This window comes from Dermacentor andersoni, chromosome 8, assembly GCF_023375885.2.
Source record: "Dermacentor andersoni chromosome 8, qqDerAnde1_hic_scaffold, whole genome shotgun sequence".
Lineage (NCBI taxonomy): Eukaryota > Metazoa > Arthropoda > Arachnida > Ixodida > Ixodidae > Dermacentor > Dermacentor andersoni.
In genome coordinates this window covers 129,344,018-129,370,403 of record NC_092821.1, presented here as the reverse complement: position 1 = coordinate 129,370,403, position 26,386 = coordinate 129,344,018, and the positions used below count along the sequence as shown (strand labels likewise).

The window sequence follows — 26,386 nt, the reverse complement described above, 5'->3', positions numbered from 1 at the left end:
CCAAAAAACTATCATTCAGGTATTTTATAAGCAGAGCCACTTTAGTGTAGTATCCAGGATTCCCACATGAATAATATATAGATAGTTTTGATGTCGTCAAAATTTCGCACTGGTTTTTTTTTTTTCGTTTTCTTTGCATATTCCACAGTGAAGTCAACCGCTGCGGGGTAAGTGCCTCTCTCCTCAGGTTTTCAAAATCTGGATCTTCTTAATTCCACCGACACAGATGTTTACCTGTTAATGGACCTTATGAGAGTGTCCATTCATTGCTGAGTTACCTATTCCTCTAGCGTCGAAACCTCGTGTGGTACCGTCTCAGGATCTCGGTAGTGTGCCTGTGGTACTTCTGTCTGGGAAAAGTCATATGTTGACATTCCTTGATTGAACGCTCTTAAGAATAACGAAAGCTGTCCATTCAGAACCTTCTGCGGAAATACAAAGCACGTATCGTGGTCGCTCTTCTAGAACAAATTCACCATAAAACAAATATCCGCAATCTTTGAGGCAACGAATGGCTACTTTCTCATTCCCAAATACAGCCATCACGCGAAAATTTCCTCAAGCTTTCTTGCGCATCTGTGGCCGCTGCAGGTTCCAGTTCGGCATTTCTCAATATATTCATGCTGTTGTCCAAAGAAACGCGAAGTATCTGTAGTCATTAAAGAACGTTTTTGTGCAAGCGTTCACTATTTAGCCTTATTGTTTCTAAGAGGTACCAAAGACAGAAGTACTACTCGAAGTTAAACATACCTACATGGTTTTATAATATAGGCACATAAGTTTGCCGAGTTAAGCACAGATGTTCGCGTAAAGGGGCCTTACTGAACGTAACCAACGAACCTTAGTGGTACTCATCGTAGTAGTACGTGCAGTAAACAGTTCTCAACGAAAAACAAAAATAAAGCCCATTTAAAGAAGAAACGTTGCTGTAGAGGCGTGGGATACCATTCGCTAACTTTTTGTAGTCGTTGTCCTTGCTCTCTTCATTTTCGTTAACTATATCGTGCGCGTACCCCAACCATTTCCCCGTACAAGGGTGTCTGCAAACGCTGACTTTGCTTTCGACCAAAAGGAAATGCAATTTCCGGGAAGTGAAGTGAGAACGGATAACAGGGATGGAGAGACAGCCTGTAGTAAAGTGATAAGTGTTCGTTCTCCTTTCAAACATCATAGCTCGTAGACATAAAACAGCTGTTTTCTAAATACCACATGAAGTTATATGAACAGTCGAATATATTTATTTATACTTTAGTATTGCAGGTGCACTATTAGGGGAATAATATTGGTATTGAAGTTCCATATGTTGAAATAATTGTACTTGCCTGCTGCGATCACGTACAAATCTAATGATTCCTCGTCACGTGCCTCCGCGCACGTTGGATTTGTCTCCTTCCTGTTGCCAACAGCTTGTGAGGTTTGCACGGTCTCCCTCAAATGTGGAATAGCGCGTGCAATATTAATTTGCTGCAAGATAAATACAGGATAAAATGCTGAGATTGCTCAAAAACAATCTACGTCAAACTATGGCTTAGCTACAGATCGCTTCAGATACATTAATGTAGTCACAATGAGTGGGCAAAGATAATGAACTTAAGCGCCGTGGCATCGGAGAGCAAATGAACATGCTGCGTTTCTCCCGCTCTCTGAGCTCATCACAATATCAATTATTCTCTTCTCCGGTTCACCAACTTCACTTCGTGTACTAATGGCAAGGATAGGTCTCGGGATGGCCGAGTGTGTAATCTCGAGGAGGGAGGAGTGATCCCCGATTGTGCGCTGAAAGGCTCGGAGCTTCGGTGAGTCGGTGTGTCGCAGAGGGCGACGAGAGGTGGTCATCCAACCCCTTCCTCGCCCTCCCCGTCCCGCCCTTGCAGCAAGTAGGCGCTAAGAGCTTATCATTGCTAATCGTACATACTCGCGTACAGCTTTCTGAGGCAATGAAAGGGACGCTCTGCGGGCCGAGCTTCTGCACATGTGTTACCACATCAAGGAGCCCGGCAGAGCTTCACAGCACTTTCGGTTTCTTCGACCACATAATCAGTGCAGATTCCACGTGCGACGGTTTCGCATTTGCGCAAGCGTGGAAGAGAAATGCAATGAAAGTGAAATTTGACACTCGGCGGTGCATTCTGTCTTATTTGGCTGGCGTAAATACGGCGTCTATGTTTTCTCTTTCCCTGTCTAAACTAAGGCGGATGAAAATGTGGGACAATTTTCAGTAGCGCCTCCGTAGCATTTCCTTGATTGCCATACAAAGTTGTCCACTATAGTACATCAATGCTGACGCTCATGTTACGAATGATGTAGTTATAATGTATGGGCTTCTTATTTCTAAAGGCGCAGTCGCCGTAAGAGCACGACGGCAGGTCCAAGATTTGGTGACGACTAAGGTAATGTATTGCCATGCGTCAGCAGATATTCTGTTACCTAATTAAATCACGGTCTCTTCATACAGCTGGCTTTACGCCATATTGAATTCTATGCTAGAGAAATGCCGACATTTACATTACTTATTGCTTAAAGTTGACAGTGAGTTATGAAGAAGCCTACCAATTCGCTGAGAGTTAGGGTTATTACACAAATCATGGCTATCGTGACACGTGAAAAAATACGCAACGCCTTGCTGCCCCAGAACTTCCGGTTTATACACTGTGAATGACTGGCAGTGCTTTAAGGTTTCTTTCAAGTTAGGTTTGGTGAATAAAGTGCGTGTGACGTAAAGAAAAAAGATATTCCATTCCATTGCATTCGGTTGGAGTGGAGGAACTCATCGTAGCAATGTCTTATCGTAGCAAGGGGAAAGTTTGAAGACTTCTGCAAACAATATCAGAAAAAAGAAACAGAAAAGAAAAATATGAAGAAAGAAGAAAAATAAGCTTAGCCGGCAAGCAACTCTTTTTCTCGTGAGACTCTTTTCAATCTAGCGGCAAATAGGGCGCGGAGTGTGACATTGCAATCAGAAGTATTCATGTCTGTTATAGTTTTACCCTAGTAATGTTACGGTGACTTGCGAGGCGTGTGCTGACGCAACAGCGATGGTAGCAATATATCGAGCAACTTGAGCGGAATTTAAAAAAAAAAACTCAATTATCTACACAATTTGTAGACCCGTTAGATGTTTTACTTCTATGTTTTGCTACTGTTGTATGTCTTCGGAACAATGCTGAATTTAAAAAATCATGTGCCATATGGTAACCGTCAGCTTTCCTTTTACTTCATCTCACAGATTCTACATTGTTTTCGCCACTGCCGAATTCGCTCAATCAAAATGCGTCATCGCACCAAATGTGTTTTACTCGTGAGGCTTCATTACGGTAATAGCTGCACATACTTGTGAATTCTGGACTCTCTAATTTTGCCTAGGAGGTTTTGATTTAGGATTTGGTGCAGCGCTGTGTTTATTCTAGCTTTGCTTTGACGAAAGCATAAAGCACTCCGTCTTCTTTTTTTATTGTATTGAGAAGTATGAGAAGTTTAGCCGCAGATAGTGCAGGCTATTGGTAAGTTCTGTGCTGGAAAAGCAACAAAAACAAGAAGGGCAATGCAAGCACAAAACACTGCCAAAAGTTTACAACTAAATATTAAGGGCCTAACAAAGGAAGTCTTTAGATTACGAAGAAAATAAATAAATATAGACGGTCATGAGCCCTCGAGGCTTAAACCGTGGTGGGCAGAAATTACGACGTAACGCACGTCATTTGTCATGGTTAATCTTCATATTATGGGCTGGTAATTTCACGGTGAATCTGTAGGGCGGCAAAATGCTATTTATAAACCACAGTAACTTTATGTTTTGATTTGCAAAGTCTTAAGGCTGAAACATCGACATTTAGCTGAAAACTGGATCCTAAAAGGTTTAAAGATTGTGCTGACCAATTCTCGCACAAGCTGTAACGCTCTCATAAGAAATAAAAAGGAAGAGACTGCTGCAAGGTTAAGTATTTTAGGGTTCTACCTAAATTATTCTTTATGCGTTATTGTATAAAATAAGTATAGGCAGATACCAACCATGGTGCCCATTGAAGCGAATTAGCTTGTGCTTATTTCAAGTGCCTTTTCTTTCAGATTGATCCAGATGGCGTATATGTAATTAACAAAGAAGCACCAAGAGTCAGCCCTGCAGGCAGCTAGGGAATAAAGACGGTTTGCAAAATTTTGCACAGCACTCAATATTTATTTCACATGCTACGAGGCAAAAAAAATAATAATATATTACTTCACGCAGCACGCGTGGCTATGCAGGCATTTGTGCTATATGTTTACATTTCAGAATATAATTGGGAAAAACTGCTTGGCTTTAATGTGTCGACGTACTTTGGTTTTCATTATGTTTTATACGTGAAATAACTTGAAAGAAAAGGGACACAGTGCATTATTGTGCATCTAATTTTAATTACCAATCATGCACGCTTCCTGCATCGGTAAAATTTGTTCTACTGCAGTTCACTTGTCATTGAAAAAATGGCTAAATAATCAGCCATCTTCGACTTCAATAAACAATTGCAAGTAGTGCCTTGTTCTGTCTTTGTTCCTTCCTAGTGTGCCGTCACTTCTGGCGCTTCATCTTTTGAAAGCTATGCACCAACTAGCCCCACAACGTGTTTTACTTCAAAGGACGCGCAGGTGTCCGATTGATTTCATGACTTACTCTAGTCCATGGCTGCTGCATCCACAACGCTCTTTCGGGACGCAATATTAGTGATCAACCTGTTCGAAGGAAAATGTACAATTTTTGAAGACGTATACAACATCTGTGTTATTTGCAAACCACCTATGAATACGCAGCTAACTATAGAACGAGCATGCTTCAAGAAGAAGGGCTTCGTATATTACTATATATGTAAAGCTTGCCCGCCTCAAATGTAATGCATACACGACCGTGTTGCAATATTACTGTCACCAGTTAAGGGCTGTTCTGAAAATTAGGAGACTTTTAAAAGATGATCATGTTTTACGCATAGCAAATGCAGTTATCTGCCATAAAAAAAAAGGATTTATACAGCATGCAGCATTGGTCGTTTAATGCACTGTTTGCAAAGGTGTCATTAGTTAGGAAAAAACATATATATCATGTAAGGTAACGCTGGAGGCTTCACTGGTAATGTTGATGGCAATTTGCTCAATGGAACAAAACTTTCAAAAACACTGGTCCAATGTTGTCGTGCAAAAATGACAGTGCAGTAAAAAAAAAACAGCTCGGCGAAGCAACGCAGCACAGAGTGAATAAAACAGCACCGTGAATGATTAATGACTTTGTATAGGCGGAGACGTTTACCGTAAGACAATCTTGGAGCGATAACGTGTACCCCGCCAAACGGAAACGTGGAGCGGACGCAAGCTCAAGATCGACGCAACCGTTTACACTCCATGCGTTCTTCGAAGTGTACACCCGTCAGTTGCTGGGGCTCCTTCGTATTCTGGCCGGCTTTGAAGAGTACGGGCAACCGTACACGAACTTGCGCAAGCGCGCTCTGGCCGAGACACAGGGACGCAAGTGCGTAAGTCTCGCTGTCCCCCCCCCCCCCCCCCCTTTCGGCCCACGCTTTTGTGGCCCTGAGCGATCAACATTGTCGTGGCGAGCTCTACGGCGCCTATACACGCTGTGATAGCCGCCGCTGTTTAAGCCGCTGCGCCGGCGTCAACACGAATACATGGCCATCCGAAGGTTGACTTCACTGTATCGCGTCGCATGTGCTCAGTGATGTAGCACTGTCCTTTTTATTTTTTTGTGTGTGTTTTATTGTGTTTGTATGTCGTCGCAGCTTTTTTTCACGCCACGAAGCGTGGTGCCGCCTTCTGGCGTAAGACTGTTTCTCGTTGATATGCTGTTTATATTAGCCTAACCGGCAGGTGTGTTGTAGCCATAACAAAGGAACATCGAGGATAGATGAGCCGCCACCGAGATTCAGTGGCTATGACTCTGTTTCTGAGCACGGGGTCACGGGCGTGAATAACAGTCCCGGCGACCGCATCTCGATGAGGGCGAAATTAAAAAATAGTCTCGTATGCCTAAATTTAGGTGTACGTCAAACTCATGGTCAGAACTAAAACAGCGTCTTCCAGTACGGTGTGTCTCATAGCGGACTGTGAAGTTTAGGTGCATTTAAACCCCGTATTTTTTAAAAAATTATCCCAAGTGAAGGCATAATGAGTTATTTAAAAACTCACTGCCGCAGATGTGGGTACGGGCCTTTGTTTGAGAACACCGATATTGAACAACGCTACACCGTCAGGACACGGCATCAGCTCCTACAATATAGAAAAATGCAAATTGCTTGTGCGTTGGCCAGTGACTCTTCTGCTTCATCATAGAAATCAAGCATTTCTGGGTAATCAAGTATGTTGTCGAAAGTTTGCACCGCTTGTTGTGCCTTTACTAATAATTTATTTACCACGCAAATGTAAAAATAGCTCATCAAACCTATGTAGTTTGTATTTCCACATTCGCCTGTGTCATTGCTTTTATATTCGGGTTTTTTAAAACGTACTTTAAGTTGTTAGCAAATTATAGTCCTGTCCTTTATATATCTTATTGAGCCTTCAAGTGTCCGTGCTGTTATTTGTACTACGTTGCACTCGCTGAGACTCAGATTTCTAAGAGGGTACTTGGAACTTTGTGTACTACAGTTTCTATGCAGTTCATGGTTATATTGCGCTTAGTTTTACAGTGACGATATTAAATGAAGGACAGGACGTGGACGTAGGTAGCGCAAACTACCAACTGTTTAATACTGTTAAAGAACGCGCTTATATACAAGGAGATGTGGCGCGGGGGGGGGGGGGGGTAGCAGAGATATAAAAATATATGACAAGGTAACGACATGTGATCATAGTTCGGGCAACGCATACATTGTTCACTTGCACCCGTTCGCCCTGGCAAACTCGACTTCAGCTTCGATAAGGGCGATGGACGGAGTGCTTACGCACATCTCTTTTATTTTAGCTATCACAAGCGCATCCCATATTTCTCGCTCTGTTTTTGTTTTTGATGTGCCAATGACTGTGGTGCTTTCTAGTAGCTGAGAGCATTTGCATTCTTTGCAATGTGCAGCCAAGTTGCTAGGTGCTGTCAGGAGCTGGCATATGTATTTGTGCTCCCGTAACCTATCATTTAGACAACGTTCAGTTTGCCCAATGTATACTTTCCCGCAATCTAGTGCGATTTGGTAAACAATTGAAGTAGCACATTCCACGTACTTTTTCACGTGCTTAGTCTGTCAGACCGTAGCACTAGGATTGCCCTCTTTGGATCCTGCGTTCACTCTCTTGCACATGCCTTTTAGTTTTTGCGAAGCGGAGAACAGTGCTTGAACATCATGGCGTTGGGCTGTCTTTTTTATCCTATGTAACAAGCCATGGATGTAAGGCAACACCACGCGTCTTTTCAATTTTTCTTTTTCCTGTGTTTTTTGCCTTTTCCTCTTGGTTCTGATTTCGGGCAACAAGTTTTCACAGATTTGCACCACCATACTGTTCGGGTACCGACTGTTTCTTAAGCAGCTTACTTGCAAATCGATGCTCTTCCTCACAGCATGGCGGCACGATTTTTCAACTGCTTGACTGATGCAAGCCTTGGCGATGCCTCTTTTTATGATTTTAGAATGGCAAGAGTCAAACCTCAAGATTTCTTTTTCTCCTCTAGTTTTGTAGCAAGAATGGAGCGAGAAATATGGGAGGCGCTTGCGGTAGCTAAAGAAAAAGAGATGTGCGTAAGCACTCCGTCCATCGCCCTTATCGAAGCTGAGGTCGAGTTTGCCAGGGCGAACGGGTGCAAGTGAACGATGTATGCGCTGCCCGAACTATGATCACATGTCGTCACCTTGTCATACCTATTTATATACCACCCCCCCCCCCCCCCCACGCCATATCTCCTTGTATATAAGCGCGTTCTTTAACAGTATCAAATAGTGGTAGTTCGCGCTACGTACGTCCACGTCCTGTCGTTCACTTAACATCGTCACTGTAAAACTAAGCGCAATAAAACCATGAACGTTCACCGACTAGCCCCCTTCATTGCTTTACTAAAAAAAATTCTGTGCAGTCCTAGCGGTGACGATGAGCAGTGGATTGAATAGAAGTATTTTTTTCTTGAAGCCACTCATTATGCGTAAATTTTTCTCCCAATCCTACCTCATTTTGGACGCAACAACTTAACACATACTTCTTTAATTATCACGGTAATGCCCAATTTCCGCAATATTTTCCATTTTCATACGGTTTTTAAAACTGTTCCTTCGTTGTTTCTTCTGACTTCGCAGTGGAGTATGTTGGTGTAGGTAAAATGAATCTTAAAACATGGTGGCGTGCCTAAGCTTACAGCGACGAGTCGACGAATTTGGCCTAAGGAGAACGAGAGCATGTTGTAAGGAAGCACAGCTGTTTCCAGCACGTATGAAGCAATTTATAAAGGATGCTTTCTGCTTGACAGCGTGAAACGTGCATCTCCTGCTCCTTTCTTCAAAACCATTGTGAGGGAACAGGACTGGTACTAAACGGCAAGAGAAAGAAATTCACGCCGCAGATTCATTCGATCGGCGAGAGCAACGAGGAGCGCTGTAATTTAGGCCTTCAACGTCGATGTCTTTGTTTCTGGGACAAATTCTTCAGAATGCATATAAATCTTGACACAGCATTCCCTGAAATCGACTTCAATTTGAGAAGTGCAATTCAGTGAATCGGTTGAATGAGCGACCGGAATATGTAAGGACTGAAGTTAGGAGCGCAAGACGCCGCATCGTATAGTCGGTTAACACCATACGATGACAGCCACCATCATTAAACTTAGTGATTTGAAACTCGTTTCAGACAGAAAATTGTGTGCATTTGTGTGGGGGGGAGGTGCATCTTTTTAGGGGCTTGCAAGTTATGTGATTTATGCTCTCAGAATATCGATTTCATGGTGATGCTTGCCAGTTGAACACTGTCAACTTTTCTCCGGTAACACGGGTGCTAAATACTAAAATAACGCTTCAGTTTAACTGTAGAAACAAAACACTCTTAATTCTCTCACTTGTGGACATAAATCAGTCCACGTAAGAATTCAGGAAGATAGCAAATTTGGAAACTTCCTACGCCTCTGCAACGCGTACTATTTCTGCTAAGTATATAAGAATTTTACTGTATTACGGCCTACTGAAAGTTCGGAGATATGTCACTCGCAGAAGCAGCACACCTCCTCGCATGCCACAAGGGAAGTGTGAGCCGTTCTTGAAAACAGCCATGGCATGCTTGACACCGCAGGTGCGAAGTCCTTACCGCAACGCTTAATTGAGGTTCGCCCGCTGCTTGCTGTGGATCTTAATCTTACTCACGCACTCGTGTTGCTGTTGTTTCGACGCGTCGGGTTTCAGCTGTCAACTCCTCAAGCAGCGTCATTCAGTTCTTGTTGAATCTTTCCTTTTGATATGTTTTTTCACGGAATCCCGAGAAAGAAACGCACAAAAAAAGGAAAAGTTTCGCATATGCTCCAGTGCCTTGTATTCTTTCGGAGAACAATCTCTCGATACCGGAACATGAACACAAACGACCTCATTGGAAGGATCTCTTTTTTTTTTCAACGAACACTTTTAGCGAATAGGAGCGCCAGGGCTTTGTGCTTGTGTCCCATATTGTCAGCAATACGCTGTAGCATCACACAAACTTAAGGCATCTCGAACGGGCTGCCAGTGCCATGTGTCTAATACTCTCCACTTCTGGTTTTTATATTTAAGCCTTCACTTGAACAAGGCCCTGCACAAAGCTCCTTTTTCTTTATAAACGCGCTGTTTTGCACTAAGCCAATAACAACTACAAACGGGACAGTAAAACCGCGCACAGCAACCGTTTAATAACAACAGCGGATGAACTAAATTTGCTCGGATGTACAGCGTATTTATCCAAAACAGTGTACATGTGGCCTTTAGTTTCAAGTTTGCGTGCGCACAATCTTTTTGCTGCGCAAAACAGAACTTGCAATGTTTCTAGGGAGCGCCCATTGTTTACAGGGACTGCGAGAACCAGCCGAAGGAACATAAGATCAACAGCAATAACGGTCAGCCTGTTCTTAACGCATGTGTGGTTCCAGTATTCGCACGCCATGGCTTTGAGGTGGTCTGCCCCGCCATGAAATTGCCAGCCCTACGTAGGCTGCACAGACAGCTGGCCACTAGAACCGAGTGTAAGCACTCTTGCTTTCAACGGGGCGGCGAGAGTAACAGATCCTGGCCTGTACTGTTTCCGTCAAGGAACTGCGTTTTAGGATAGGAGTTTTTCAAATATATATACATACATATTTATTTTATAAAGATTAAGATCTCGTCGTATTATCCTCTCCTGAATGACAAATACAAGCTGGACAAAGAGTTCACAAAAGATGGAGCTACCGGACACCGGACACTTAAAATCTGATTAACCCTCCGCTTTTCACCTCTTGTTTTCCTTCCTTCCTGAACGCTGGCTGAACGTCGAAACGTCAATCTACAGACAACGTTTCGACAGGTTGACTTGTTTCCACCGGCATCTTGGCAAACACAGCTCCCTCTGTCGAAACGAATAGGCTCCAACTAGGAGCTTCTATTGTTCGCCTAATGCTACTGGCACTCTAAAGGAATGTATTTAGTTGAACTAGATTGCAAAATCACGCTTTTGTAAGAAAGAATTTTCTATTCGTGGTGAGAATTAAGCTGTTGTAAGCGAAAAAAGTTTAAAATGAAAATTGGAGCAGCACCATTCATTTTGGACGTGGTATTTCTCGTGTGAATGTGAAGCGCACGAGGCTCAATATAGTGTTTGAAAACAAGAAAATGAATCGGATAACAAAGAGCGCATGCGTGAACGCAAGAGAGAGAGAGAGACAAAGGAGAGGAAAGACAGGGAGGTTAGCCAGTGTAAGTCCCGGCTGGCTACCCTGTGCTGGGGAAAGGGGTAAAGGGAATAAAAGGAGAAAGAAGAAGAGGAAAAAAAATGGAAAAACAAAGAAAATTGACACAGTAACGCGAAACTACGCGCTACAACGTTCAGAGGCGGTCACACAATTGGCATGTCCTTAAAAACTTCAACAAAGCCCTTAAGGCCTTGAGTGCCGAAGCCCGTCTGGACCAGTGTCCTAGAGCTTTTTCCTCTGTAAAGGGGCGATTGTCCAGTTTTGCGAGAGCGGTCACGAGCACTTTTCTTCGCACTGCGTAACGGGGACAGTCACAAAGGAGGTGTTCAATCGTCTCCTCGCAGCCGCAGGTGTCACAAGTAGGGCTGTCGGCCATTCCAATGCGGAATGAATAGGAGTTTGTGAATGCCACGCCGAGCCACAGGCGGCACAGAAGTGTTGCTTCCGCTCGTGGCAACCCTGGTGGTAGGCGGAGTTGCAGACGTGGATCCAATTTGTGGAGACGTGCATTTGTGAATGCACTGGTGTTCCACAGTGTTCCGGACAGGCCGCCATTGGAATATGAACCTGGCAACGTTTAACGCAAGAACATTATCTAGTGAGGCGAGTCTAGCAGTGCTATTGGAAGAATTAGAGGGCAGTAAATGGGATATAATAGGGCTCAGTGAAGTTAGGAGGCCAAAAGAAGCATATACAGTGTTAAGGAGCGGGCACGTCCTGTGCTACCGGGGCTTAGCGGAGAGACGAGAACTAGGAGTCGGATTCCTGATGAATAAGAATATAGCTGGTAACATACAGGAATTCTATAGCATTAACGAGAGGGTGGCATGTCTTGTTGTGAAACTTAATAAGAGGTACAAAATGAAGGTTGTACAGGTCTACGCCCCTACATCCAGTCATGATGACCAGGAAGTCGAAAGCTTCTACGAAGACGTGGAATCGGCGATGGGTAGAGTGAAAACAAAATACACTATACTGATGGGCGATTTCAATGCCAAGGTAGGCAAGAAGCATGCTGGAGACAAGGCAGTGGGGGAATATGGCATAGGCACTAGGAATAGCAGGGGGGAGGTATTAGTAGAGTTTGCAGAACAGAATAATATGAGGATAATGAATACCTTCTTCCGCAAGCGGAATAACCGAAAGTGGACATGGAGGAGCCCGAACGGCGAGACTAGAAATGAAATAGATTTCATACTCTGCGCTAACCCTGGCATCATACAAGATGTGGACGTGCTCGGTAAGGTGCGCTGCAGTGACCACAGGATGGTAAGAACTCGAATTAGCCTAGACCTGAGGAGGGAACGGAGGAAACTGGTACATAAGAAGCCGATCAATGAGTTAGCGCTGAGAGGGAAAATAGAGGAATTCCAGATCAAGCTACAGAACAGGTATTCGGCTTTAAGCCACGAAGAGGATCTTAGTGTTGAAGCAATGAACGACAATCTTGTGGGCATCATTAAGGAGTGTGCAATAGAAGTCGGTGGTAACTCCGTTAGACAGGATACCAGTAAGCTATCGCAGGAGACGAAAGATCTGATCAAGAAACGCCAATGTATGAAAGCCTCTAACCCTACAGCTAGAATAGAACTGGCAGAACTTTCGAAGTTAATCAACAAGCGTAAGACAGCTGACATAAGGAAGTATAACATGGATAGAATTGAACAAGCTCTCAGGAACGGAGGAAGCCTAAAAGCAGTGAAGAAGAAACTAGGAATTGGCAAGAATCAGATGTATGCGCTAAGAGACAAAGCCGGCAATATCATTACTAATATGGATGAGATAGTTCAAGTGGCTGAGGAGTTCTATAGAGATTTATACAGTACGAGTGGCACCCACGATGATAATGGAAGAGAGAATAATCTAGAGGAATTCGATATCCCAGAAGTAACGCCGGAAGAAGTAAAGAAAGCCTTGGGAGCTATGCAAAGGGGGAAGGCAGCTGGGGAGGATCAGGTAACAGCAGATTTGCTGAAGGATGGTGGGCAGATTGTTCTAGAAAAACTGGCCAGCCTCTATACGCAATGCCTCAAGACCTCGAGCGTACCGGAATCTTGGAAGAACGCTAACATAATCCTAATCCATAAGAAAGGCGACGCCAAAGACTTGAAAAATTATAGACCGATCAGCTTACTGTCCGTTGCCTACAAAGTATTTACTAAGGTAATTGCAAATAGAATCCGGAACACCTTAGACTTCCGTCAACCAAAGGACCAGGCAGGATTCCGTAAAGGCTACTCAACAATAGATCATATTCACACTATCTATCAGGTGATAGAGAAATGTGCGGAATATAACCAACCATTATATATAGCTTTCATTGATTACGAGAAAGCGTTTGATTCAGTCGAAACCTCAGCAGTCATGGAGGCATTGCGGAATCAGGGTGTAGACGAGCCGTATGTAAAAATACTGAAAGATATCTATAGCGGCTCCACAGCCACTGTACTCCTGCATAAAGAAAGCAACAAAATCCCAATAAAGAAAGGCGTCAGGCAGGTAGATACGATCTCTCCAATGCTATTCACAGCGTGTTTACAGGAGGTATTCAGAGACCTGGATTGGGAAGAATTGGGGATAAGAGCAAATGGAGAATACCTTAGTAACTTGCGCTTCGCTGATGATATTGCCTTGCTTAGTAACTCAGGGGACCAACTGCAATGCATGCTCACTGATCTGGAGAGGCAGAGCAGAAGGGTGGGACTAAAAATGAATCTGCAGAAAACTAAAGTAATGTTTAACAGTCTCGGAAGGGAACAGCAGTTTACGATAGGTAGCGAGGCACTGGAAGTAGTAAGAGAATACATCTACTTAGGACAGGTAGTGACTGCTGATCCAGATCATGAGAGTGAAATAATCAGAAGAATAAGAATGGGCTGGGGTGCGTTTGGCAGGCATTCGCAGATCATGAACAGCAGGTTGCCATTATCCCTCAAGAGAAAAGTGTATAACAGCTGTGTCTTACCAGTACTCACGTACGGGACAGAAACCTGGAGGCTTACCAAAAGGGTTCTACTTAAATTGAGGACGACGCAACGAGCTATGGAAAGAAAAATGATAGGTGTAACGTTAAGGGATAAGAAAAGAGCAGATTGGGTGAGGGAACAAACGCGCGTTAATGACATCTTAGTTGAAATCAAGAAAAAGAAATGGGCATGGGCAGGACATGTAATGAGGAGGGAAGATAACCGATGGTCATTAAGGGTTACGGACTGGATTCCGAGGGAAGGGAAGCGTAGCAGGGGGCGACAGAAAGTTAGGTGGGCAGATGAGATTAGGAAGTTTGGAGGGTCAACATGGCCACAATTAGTACATGACCGGGGTAGTTGGAGAAGTATGGGAGAGGCCTTTGCCCTGCAGTGGGCGTAATCAGGCTGATGATGATGATGATGATGATGATGGTGTTCCACAGATTCTGTGTAAGCTCGCGGGCGAGGGAGCGAAGACTTGTGGCTGCATCTGTTCTTGACAGCGGTATGGGTGTAATCTGGGCACCATCATGAGCCGACCGGGCAGCGTCATCCGCACTGTCATTTCCTGAAATTCCACAGTGACCCGGTATCCACTAACGCAAGTACTGTGCTTTGGAATACACGAGGAAAACTAAGAACCAAGCACTAAACGCGTGCCGCAAAAATAAAAAGAAAAAGAAAGGAGCCAATTGCAGAAGCCCACAAAACCCGAACCAACCAATTGGTGAAACACATAAAGTTCGGAAGAACTAATTGTGGAGACATATGAGGCATAAGGAAAAGAAAAACACAACATGCGTTGTAGAATGGTGGGTGAGTTCCAGGAAGCCACGCAGGAAGAAGGTCGGCCAGCGCATCGGGCGCTGAAGACGGGCAGTCAGGTTACGGACCCTAGCCACCACGACTTCAAGAATCCCGGGCTAGCAGCCCACGGCCAGCCTATACCTACCAGCGCTTCGCGACATCTCCTGGCCCCTCGGACTCCCACCTCAAGGCCTGCGGACGCCTGCGCCCCTAGGCGGATGGAATGTCAGCGGTCGGGCTACAGGCCCGAGCTTACGTGCCACTGCCTTGCCATGACGTTATGGTCTTCTGCCACTTACATCCACAAGGTTCCCGGTGCGGTGCCTGCTTCCTCGCGGCTAGCTGGAACTATTGCACTTCAACAACGTTCGATACGTCGCTCAAGACGTCTTCTGCATTGGTAAGCTCTTCGCCGACTGCCTCATTGCCTCATCCCGCCGGTCGCGTAATGAACTATTCCTGATGAGCAGTGTTAACAAACGACCTTGTCCTAGACTGTATGCTTTGAGGTCATGCTTCAGCGACCCGCAGCAAAACCTAAATAAGAACCCGCATCATAGTGACGTCCGTAACGGCCGATTCGAAGACAGCAGCCGAGAGGGAGGCCCCGCGGAGATTAAGTCAACTCGTCTCACGTAGCGTGGGTGATTTAATTTGAGGAGGTGCAACCGTTATTCTTGGTGACAATTTCACACGCAGTGCAGTCATATGTGGGCATGCTAACAACGATTATTGATATCTAGACGAATAATGTACCTATCTAGCATTGCATAAATTTTTCTATTAGCATTCTTTTAAAGCACAACCGCCGGGATCAGTCTTTTGTCGTAGAGTTAAAGCGGTCGCGATAGTTATGCATTGCCATAGCGTGAATTAGCATAGCTGTGCTCATAGTGAATACTGAACCTCACAATGTGTACTTCTTTATAATAAACTTGCTGCAAAGTCTTCAGGTTTTGCACATTAGTAAGTTTGATTGTTCGTTGGGAATGCCAACAGTCGACAGAGAGAGAGAGAGAAGTTTAATGATACAAAATGCAGAGAGGTCGGCCTGAGGTATATTTCTCTAGCCAGCTACTCTGCGTTGGGGGAGGGGGAAGAGGGAAAGAAAGAGGGAAGAAAGAGGCGCATGATGGGTGACGATGACGAGAGGAGGATGTAAAACATATGGCAAGCAGTTTGGCATACTCGAAGCCTACAGTCGACAGTTGTTTCTTTTTCATATGGGCCCTGGTAACGTTACTTGAAGTTTTGTCGGACTTAATTGGCATTGCATTGTCCTATAACATATAGATGTCGCACAATCTCTCGGATCATGAACGCAAAACGAACACGAAGATTACATGGCACACAAGGCTGAGGACAACGAGCAATTCTTGGCCGTGTTTTCTTCTTATACTAGCATTAGGCTACGTCAATTTTTTACTATGTATTTCCTTCAAATGTATTCATTTGTCACCCATAGTGCCTGTTTGGACCTTTCGAACATTGCCAGAAGCTTACGGAGTTAGAAACTATAATAAACCTGTCAGAATAGCTGAAGTATGTTATCCTTCTGTCCTAGAGCACTGCATGTCGTAGTGTGTTGTTTTCTTTAGCCAGTTTTGCTATTGCTGCCGCGTACCTTTGTAAAAAGCAATTACGCCTGCTATAAACCACCATTCGCTTGTAGCAGACGACACGAGATAGACCTACTTCATTATGCAAGTTCAGCGTGGCGCACTCTTAGTTAACGTATTACGAGCGTTATATCGAAGCAGCTTTGATCCTTCCAGGGGTACGTTCTGAGTGGGATTAATCTGAGAGATTATTTCTAATTGGTGGTTCTTCGATACAATTATCTCATATCCAGTAAAGTTCTATTTAGTAAGGTTGCGCAAAAAGGGTAAAAGTACAGTATAGAGAAAGCGGGGATGACTGGTATAGGGTTGGCGGTTGTTAACGCAGCAAAGTGCGATTTGAGTCTGGTTGACGTGACATTTGAAAAGGAAAGCACATCGAGCGACTACACCAAGAAATCGTGAAGTAAGAAAATGTAACAAAAATTACACCACGTACAGAGACAAGCACGACTGGTAAATGAAAAGTGGGCGAATTAGCAGACACACGTGAAATTGTCAGACATTCCCTAAATTGCTACATCACAAATCTCTCTCAATTCCTACCGGACTCACTTTATTGTTTTTCACAAAACACGTGTTCAAGTAGCCCGAAACGACACGATGAGGCACGTGCTGCCTTATCCTTGCATAAACGCAGGTTCCTGGACGAACGCATGCTCCGCTTGCATGTATGAACTAAAAGAAAGCAAAACAGAAAATTGTCAGTTTCTCATAATGACATTTTGTGATAACAGTAGCCGCCTAAGAAAAATTTTCACGAGAAAGATTGCTGACCATGTCATAACTTGGTAAGTTCATGGAAGTGATCGTAAGAAACATTCAAAAATGCATTCACAACCCTAGCTAAAGTGAGAGCTTCGAGCACTGCCACTTATGCGTAAGGTAGAGGAAGAAAGTTCACAGGCCAAGCCTCTTTGCACTGAAATATGGCTGACCATGTATTGCGCATACAAATTAACCTTTTTCCTTCTTCATCACAACGAAAAACAGCTGAAGTATTGTACACCGTGTTGCAAATTCATTGCACATACGGGACAAAAGAGTGACTAATACCACATTGTCCGAACACAGTTTCGAATCAAATAAAACTTAAATAACTTGTTCACATTTATTTCTGCCTATAGAGACTATATCGTTACGTAGAAAACTGGAAACTAATAATTAAGTAAGAATTGTTTTGTAGCGTAATTACTTATTCTAACAGATTTGTTGAACTGTCTAGAACTAAAAACTGCCTCTAGTATAATGGAAACGCTAGTGTAGGCGTCCCATAGACTTTCTAGCGCTTAACTCAGAGCTTTTAGGCATCAGATTTATGTTATAAAAAGTTACACGTTGGGCTTTGTTGGCAAGTGACACACGAACGCAGAGAAATACCAGACCTTGCTCGGATGGCACAAGTATTGCAGCCAGAGTAACGCGGACTTTTTTTCAGGTAAGACTACACGCACCAGATGTAGGAATGCCAGAATTAAGATTGCCTGAAGAGTCAATATAAATTTAGGCTTAGAGCAGTTGCTTATGCGCATGTTAATTATATTCCATATGTAAACCGACTGTAGACATAGGGCGAATCCCATAAAAAGAGAAATAAAACACCCCGTGGGCTTGATCAAGAGTCGGAGAATAAGTTGGACGTTGGTGGCATGCGGCGTTGGCACCTCAGGCTGCTGCTTGCAGCCTCGGACAACACGTGCCGCTATGGTGCATAACTCGCAGCGCAAAGCTCGAAGAACCGCTCAGCGGTTTTAAATTGGGCAATTGCCTCCGCATTCACAACTCGTAAGTGCTTAGGTGTCCTCGGATTTTTTCGAAAATAAATTAGATCCTAATTCATAACTGTGTTTCTTTTTGATTCTTTAAATGTGTATTTGATTGAGAATGTGTATTTGAATGAGATTTGATTCTCTATATGTGTATAGTCCATTAAATTACGCAGCACCGAGTGGACGCCTATCGAGTGAGGGCTCCAGGCGCACCTGATGTGCCGTGTTTCTCTGCATGAGGCTGTTTTTAACATTTATTGCACATTCTGGGTTATATTGTCCAATGTATTGTTTTCATTGTTTGGCATGTCATTGTAGGTCTCTCATTGTATTCGAAGAGTGGAAGATCACAGGAGCGTTATTCACGCTTTACATACCTAGTTCTTATAGAAATACTACATGGCCCTCTCAAAATCTCGAGGGCATCGCAACAAACAATTACAGTGCAATAGAATTGGCGGAGGAGGAACGTGGTGCAGGATTGCACCCAGAATTTTAAGCCAGTTGAGAGCCCGACGCAAAACAAATCAATTCCCCTGATGATACTCATTCTAATGAATTTTTGTTTATTCGCTAAAATTCAGGGATTTAATATCTTTTACCAGAAGCGTTAGTTGTAATTATTCGTGTGGGAACTAGGAGATGGGATATGCTAATATGGAGGTACCGACATACGGATTTTCCAAAGAGCCAATGAAAATCAAGCCTGCTATAAGTACCTCAGAGTGAGATTCTAGGTACGTATCATGAGATTTCTAAAGAAATTCTTTACAGGCCAAACAATTGCTTGATGTCATGACCACCTTTTTTCATTTGTTGATGTTATGGCTAACAAGTATAGACTGATGACATCGATACAGAGTCTTTGCATTGGGAATCTCTAATTTTCCTGTGTTGCCTAGTAACGTTGAAAATGACATGGTTCTTTACCCCACAGAAGGTTTTAAGGTTTATTTCCGCAACTGGTGTTGCGAACACAGCCAGGGAAAAAGCTGTATAGACAGCTTGAGAGGTCCTGGCTTCCTCTTACAGTGCAGCATTGACGGCGGCGGAGTACAACAACAGACAAAACGTGAGGAGAAAAACAAAAAAGCAAAAAAAACACGTACGTTCGGTACAGAGAATGAGACATACACTTTCAGTACGCAGTACATTGTACTTGTACAGTACAAAACTACACGAACATTTGGGGCAATTCTTTCAGAGAAATATTAGATAAATCAATATTCTCGTAGCAGTACAAATGGTTCAGAAGTGTCGGTAAGGTATGCTGCAACATTTGTTTGCCATTATTTGTGTGGCATTTCTTAACATTCCATGGTTCTGTTGTGCGGGTATCATACACAGTTCTGCTCTGCTCTAACCCAGCAAGTCTAAGCAAGGAGTCATCATTTTTCATCATGGCGAGTTTATATTTATAGCACAGTCTGTAGTTATACATGGACTTCATCTGTATAATGTTGTGTTGATGGAAAAGGCCAGCAGTGTGGAAGAAATACGGCACTTTACATGCAATGCGTATAATACGTTTTTGTAAGACAGTGAGTTTGTTAATGTTTCCAGCTGTTGTTGTTGCCCACACCATACATCCGTAGTTGGCTATGGAAGAGAACAAAGAGTGGTAAAGTAACAAGTTAACTGATGTAGGAGAATTAAAGCAATATATATAGTATGCACTATATATATATAATTAACGCACTATATATAGTATGTGCACATTGGCAGTCCACTGAAAGACACTTCGAATGTATAAAAGTTCACTACAACACCGAAAATGTCGTCCACTGGAAATTCGGTCAGATTTCATTGCTCCTCAGAACACTCGTACCGATGGCCAACTAAGCGACGAAACCGAAGACCTCTCTCTCCGCCAGAGCGAGATAGAGTTGGGCGCCCAGTCAGCTGAGACAGCCAGACGCACAAATCATTCGGCTGTCGCTCAAGCTTACGTGGTTCTTCGTGATGGGTGGCGCCAAGCGTGTGTCACGCATCCTGGGAAAGGCGCGGCCTTCGAGCACTTCTCGGAGACGCCAGTGAATGCTTTAGTACATGAGAAACAGGTGGCGTTAGCAGCATGCTGCGCGTGATGTAACTGATGTCGCAGGCTACTACAAAGCGAGAAAAATAGAAACTGCGACTAACGTAAGAAACGCTCACCCTTATCGTATCATCGACAAGTAGGGTGCCTACGTCGGCGCAAACAGGTGAAAAGTGTTTGCTTTCACATTCACATATTCATCTTCATTTAGGCATTCTTGGGCATTTGTATCGCAAAATGCAAGGCGTAGACTAAAAGCCGTGATGGTATTATGGGGCTTGCACCGAAACGCACACTTGAACATGAGCACTGCGGGATAGGTCTATCAGGCCTCTCTATGACCACGATTGCTGGAGAATACATGCAACCTGTTAGCGAGGAAGTTGCCTGGCAGTGATACAACAGCAGGACGTGAAGGGTTGTAAAGATGGTTCTATCATACGACATTGTTGACGGGCATGGCAGCCTCAACAGGCGTATTCTGTTGTGGTTTACAGTCAGAAGAAAGGAGGAGGCCTAGCTATATATTGAAGTGCCAGTGAAAACCAGCACTGCTATGACCTCTCCGACACCCGCTTTTTCCGGTAATGTCAGTCGTTGCCCATGCCCTACCATTCCTTACTCTTTTTAGTATTTTTTTTTTCCATCTCACTACGTTTGGTCCGTCTTATGCATAATGGCATCGGTAGTATCACATCGTTTTGTTTTGTTTATTAGGTCTGCTTATCTCTGCGTTTCGTGACTACAATTATAAACCCACAAGTTCTCGCCAACAAATTTCTACGTGCACTGCACATGATAACTGTTATTTGAAAATATTTGTGGTTATTACCATTCACTGCGCATTAGCTATTCATTGTAAGCAGTGCGAACAAGGCCAAGGACTGTATAAAAGAACTCAAGATCAGCGCTGTTCAGTAAATGAGAGTATCTTCGCAAACATTTGTTAAATCTGACAGTCCTTCCTACAAATCAAAGAAATTCCTTCAGGTTAAGTGAACAAAATAATCATATAATAGCCCAGTTGGTCCAAATCTATCTGGAGCCTCGCCCTACGGCGTGCCTCATATCCTATTGCGACTTTGGTTCGCAAAATCCCACATATATTTAAGTATTCTTGTTCACTCGACTTCAACAAAATATTTTGTTTGTAGAAAAATTTCCGTTGTTCAGGCGTTCTTCTTATAAATATTCACTCGACAGTGTTCGTTGTCTTTTGCTTCCTAGTCGTCGTCCATTCCCATTACAGTGAACCACCTTCGACTTGCCCGCTTCATCAGCGTTCTGTAACGATTATTGCCAAACGTACTTTCTAACAACATTTCTTACAACATTTCTAACAACAACTTTCTGCCGCATTTTGTTTGGTTATTCACTGGAGATTTACTTGGGGCAACCTGCGTGCATCGATTTCTTATTTACATGGGGCAGGTCAGTACAAAATAAAGTTCGACAAATTTACGTACCTGCTTTGCTGCTGAAAATCTGGACGCTGTATATCTGCAGTAAAAAAAAACGTGTGGAAACGTTTCACAAGATCAGTGACAGTAAAAAGAATTGTGGATTAAGCTGCAAGTATAATTATTCTGACACCAACTTTATGTAAACATATTTTTTTATCTTACTAGCACAAAAATTAAATAGGAACACTAACAAACAGAAGCCTATATTCGGTGAATATGGGAATTGGCGGCTGTCTTAGTATCAGGGTATAAACTAGAAATAACTTGAAGTGTGCCTGAATGTGAAGTGGTTTTTTATTGTTGTTATATTTGCTTTTATTATTATTTTATTAAAGCCTACAGGAAAGAGGTCTTTTCTTTCAATATTACTGAAACTTTTTTTCCCGTTACCCTTCCCCTCCCTCATCCCTAGTGAATGTTCTTAGTACTACGTTGTTTCCACACTGTCTACGTGAGAGAGGACATACTAACATTTTAAGGGCTCACCGAAGGCACGGTTGGTCTCTTTCAAAACTTGCTTTTAGTACTCGCGCCATTATGCCCGAAATGTTCCTCAACAAAATTTGCTTCCAGAACGCCACACAACTGAACATGTAGATAATCGTGAAGGAAGGAACTAATGTTTATATAGTGCTTCGCAGTTAAACACGCTTCAGGTCCTTGCCCCTTTATAAACCGCCATAGAACATGGCCTTTAGCACCTGTTGTGTAAACTCTGCGTTCTTATCAGGGCACTATCGACACTCGGTCATTTCGCTTTAAAGAAGCGAAAAAATGAGCTAAATAACCATTATTTTGTATATGAGCAAAGCGATAACAAGCGGGAGTCACCCGCTTACACCTTGTTCTCGTTTAGCTCATCATCTAGAATTTCCATCTCCCGCCTTCTGCCTGTTTTTGCTGCATCCTTATGTTTGCTACAATTGCACTTAGACTTATACAAACCATACGGATGGGACATAAAACAGGAAATTCTTACCGTAGAGGTGTTTCGGAAACTTTTGAAAAAGAGAGCTGGACGGAAGAGACAAAACAGGCGTAATTCTTTGTGAGACCATGGGCACAAACAGCGCAATTCTCGTTAGAAAAGAATTAGGAGCAATTCGCAAGGGATTCGCGTTCGCAATTTTCGCTTTTCCTAAATTAACGCGCAACGTAGAGCTCGTTCAGCAGTTGTTGCCAAAGGCGACAGTGGCGACGACAAAAATGCTGACAGCTAGGAAGGTTTTTGTTTCTGTTTAGAGAAAGAATGCAATAACTGAAGCACACGCTTTGCCATACAGAACGCAGACACTGTTTAATTTGGGCGTGCTGCAATATTGACATATTCATAGCTAATTTATCCAACATTGTCAGATGGCTTTGCGGAACTTTATAAAGTTAGGTTGGGGCAAAGTTTGCTGTTTCTCGCAAGGAGAATGGCCCCAGCTCTGAAAGAAACTCGGCACAATGGGCGTTCAGCGAGTGTGGAGGCACGCGTAAGCCTGTCCGTCTCCATCAATTTATCCCACTAGCCCACATAGGCCTTGAGCCACCGTTAAAATGTATTGTTTCCTCTCTATTCATCAATAATGTAAGATGTGGTGCAACGTCGACCATGCAAAGCAACAACTTTTTTCAAACTTCGACAAAAATGATAGGCGTCGTCATTGGAGTAACAAAATGCACCGTGAGTTTACATTTATCGAGCATTCATGAATATTTCTTTCTTGCCATTATTCGTAGAATACATCTGAAGGGGTAATTTGTAGGGCTCCGCTATTTACGCTTGGCTTGCAAGTCGCCTTGACTATGCTTTTACATATACATTGACAGAACGCTCGCACAACAGGTAAAGTGTAGTTTGAATAATGTATATATTACATTATGGAGTGGCCACAAATCATGCTTGTGCAGCCTAACGCTTTTTACTGACGTCAAGCATTTCCAGCCTGTGAAATAGTGCGTACGGTAATTACTTACCGTTCGTAGATGTGAGACTGATCCATAGCATCGGTTCCTGCAATTATTTCATAAGATGTATGTCATGGTCTTAGGAAAAATAACTGCTTGATGGCACTGGGACCGCGCGTTTCTAACTCCGTGGCGAAAAAAGAAATTAAAACGTTTTCTTTGAATACTTTGTATATCCGTATAATACAGTAGAAAGGTTGAAATCTGGGCCAGTTGGTACATACTTCTGTGTTTGGTGCAGTTGGTACATACCTTTGTGTTTGTTGACTGATTTTTTTTCCTTCAAATAATACTGTAGTCTGCCGAAGCTATGCCTTCCATTCTTTTCTCTTTATCTTTTACAATTCTCAGTTTCTATACCACTGAAATATCCTTCATGCAGCCTATACAAGGAGGTAATATGTAAATTAGGTCTAAGTGTTCCGCAGAAATCTCGAGAAATTTCGTGTGTTCAGAGACTTCGAGTAAACCGAAATCCTTCATCTCACAATGCTTCTTGCGTCACAACCCGTGAAGGAGCAGCAGCCAGGAGAAAGGGGTGCCAGATTACATTTTTTTTATATTGGTAGCCTTGATCAATCAGAAGACGGATGTGTCCGTAAGCCATGAAATTAATACGCCTGCCCAAATGTTTTGTTTCTATAAAGTATACCACGTCGGATCCAGACACCCGATTGTTAGACAAAAATTAGGTCTGGACACTACAGCCGGTGCTCGAAGTTTCTGACAATTTCTCACAGAATTCAAGCTTTCAATCCGCAGTTCGAAGAGGTTAAAATACAGTTCATTCGCGCTTGCGACCAAAATAGCAAGCAATGTAGAGCACTTTTAAAGGGACAACGGTCAATTCGGAACTGCCGATTCTCCCAGCTCTTAGCAGTGTCCTTATTAACTAAATAATGTTCCGGGGTTTTATGCATCAAAACGAAGACCTGATAATGAGAAACGCCGTAGAGGGAGACTCCGGATAATTATAGAGCAACTGGGGTTCTTTAACGTGCACTCAATGTACAGTACACGGGCTTTCTTGCATATTGTATCCATCGAAATTCGGCCGCCACGGCAGGAATAGCATTCAGTGACCTCGTGCTTAGCATCGAAACGCCAAAGCCACTAAGCAACCATAGCACGTAGCAGTGTCCGTATAGCCATGGTTACTTAGCGGTAATTTGCTACTAGTTTCTTTTTCCACTTATTTCAATGCTTTTTATCACTACAGAAATATAGGCCGCGGGCCAACACTACAGGTGAACCGGTCGCTTGGCTCTTCATTATTCTATATGACTCGAAAATAGCGATGACTTCCTGAGACGTGGAAATGGGGGTGCTACTCTTGTACACAGATTAGTAGGAATATCTCACAAAGAGCTCACGTGAACACGAGCTCGCAGCAAGCTTGTTCATAACATGGAATTTTCATGTAGTGCGTAAAATAAACAAGGTTTATCAAATGCAGAGGTAAAGACGTGTGAAAAAAAAAAAAAGGTGTCGCACTTGAAGCGTGTGACACTTCGGCAAGGAAAACATCAGCTTTATGCATTATTGTGCGTTTAGGAAGGCAAAAAAATATTTATGAGAATGCAACAACGCGCTGGCACTTGCAATCGATACTAACAAGACAAAAAATGGCAGTTTCGTGAGACTAAAAAGGTGAATTCTAAGGTTCCAATTTCGTATTCTGTTATATAATTTTACAAGTAATACTAAGCCAAGAACTACGTAGCCACACAATATGGGTCCAAATTTTTCCAGTTTCATGTTTCGTGATTTTCCTTCCCAACATACTCCGGCACCAATAACATCACGTCTTCCGGTGGCATAGCGTAACCGTTCTTTTATCAACATCATCATTATTATCGGTACCTGCCAATTTTCACTGCGGAGAAATTCTCCTCACAAAACTTTCAATTTAGAGTGTCGTGGACCAAGTGAACTATATTTTTATCTTCAAATATTTAATTCGTTTCGTCGCACTATCTCGTGCATCGCGGTTGTTCATCTGCTTTGTGCTTCTAAATTCTATACACCAGAGCGCTCAAAGCACAAAGAGGCAGCAAGTAGCTTCAATGATAGATTAAACAAGAAAGACTTACTTGAAACCACAAGCACCAGGCTGATCAACAAAGTCATCGTCTTCGGCATCATCGTTGTGCCGTGTGAGCACTCTCGTGCGTTCGCTCTGCCGCTGCGATCTCTTGACGCCAAAGCCTACTCGCCCGCCGTTTTATCTCCTTCACCGCAACGCAAACAGAGACTATAATCCTTGCTTCTGTGTAGGTGTGTGCAAGGGCCAGACGGTCTCAGCAATGCGGACGGTGGATGAGCCGAGGCATCATTAGTAAATTAGACACCCGCCGCAGTTCACAGACAATAAAGCTCGCTTATTCATCTCATCCGACCGAGTCACGGACGCCTTTTTTGGCTGTCGGTGCGCTTAAAGGTGGCATATCCATTTTGGATAAGAGCTGAAGTGGGCCACAGTGAGGCCTTCCATGCACGTGGCGTGACTTATGGGCGGTAGTATAGTTATCCGCACCCCTCCCATGGAAGGCCCGCGTAATAGGTGTCTGCCAGGCCTCCTTTCATTTCGTGGCCCCGAGAGTGGCCACGCTATTGCGTAACCCTTGCCGCGATTCGTTGCCTATGATGCGAGGTACGATCCCATGAATGCCGGCACGGGTTGGCTCTCATAGGTAAAACACATTGCGTTAGTTTAGGCATGTCGTGTAACGTATTATGTTGCACGTGACGAATTAGTTAGAATAGAATGCGCTATTTTTTATAATTAGCAAAATAGGCTAGGCAATCTTCCCAGGTATTTTCTGAATGTGTCTGATAGAACAGAACACGTCAAGTCAATGTATTGTCAATGCAACTGCCATTGACTGCTCTTCGCGGCCTAGTCAA

The 26,386-nt window shown here is 43.4% G+C and overlaps 2 long non-coding RNA genes across 2 annotated transcripts; both read right to left on the bottom strand.

Moving 5' to 3' along the window:
- Positions 1-4,270: 4,270 nt before the first annotated feature.
- Positions 4,271-5,454, bottom strand: LOC140219873 (uncharacterized). Its single transcript, XR_011896136.1, has 2 exons — positions 5,276-5,454; positions 4,271-4,707 (listed from the first exon to the last, which is right to left on the bottom strand). It is a non-coding gene; the product is annotated as an uncharacterized lncRNA (long non-coding RNA).
- Positions 5,455-16,795: 11,341 nt separating this feature from the next.
- LOC126525654 (uncharacterized) lies at positions 16,796-25,713 on the bottom strand. The gene is made up of 5 exons (XR_007598259.3): positions 25,573-25,713; positions 23,489-23,525; positions 22,506-22,540; positions 21,530-21,563; positions 16,796-16,934 (listed from the first exon to the last, which is right to left on the bottom strand). It is a non-coding gene; the product is annotated as an uncharacterized lncRNA (long non-coding RNA).
- Positions 25,714-26,386: the final 673 nt, after the last annotated feature.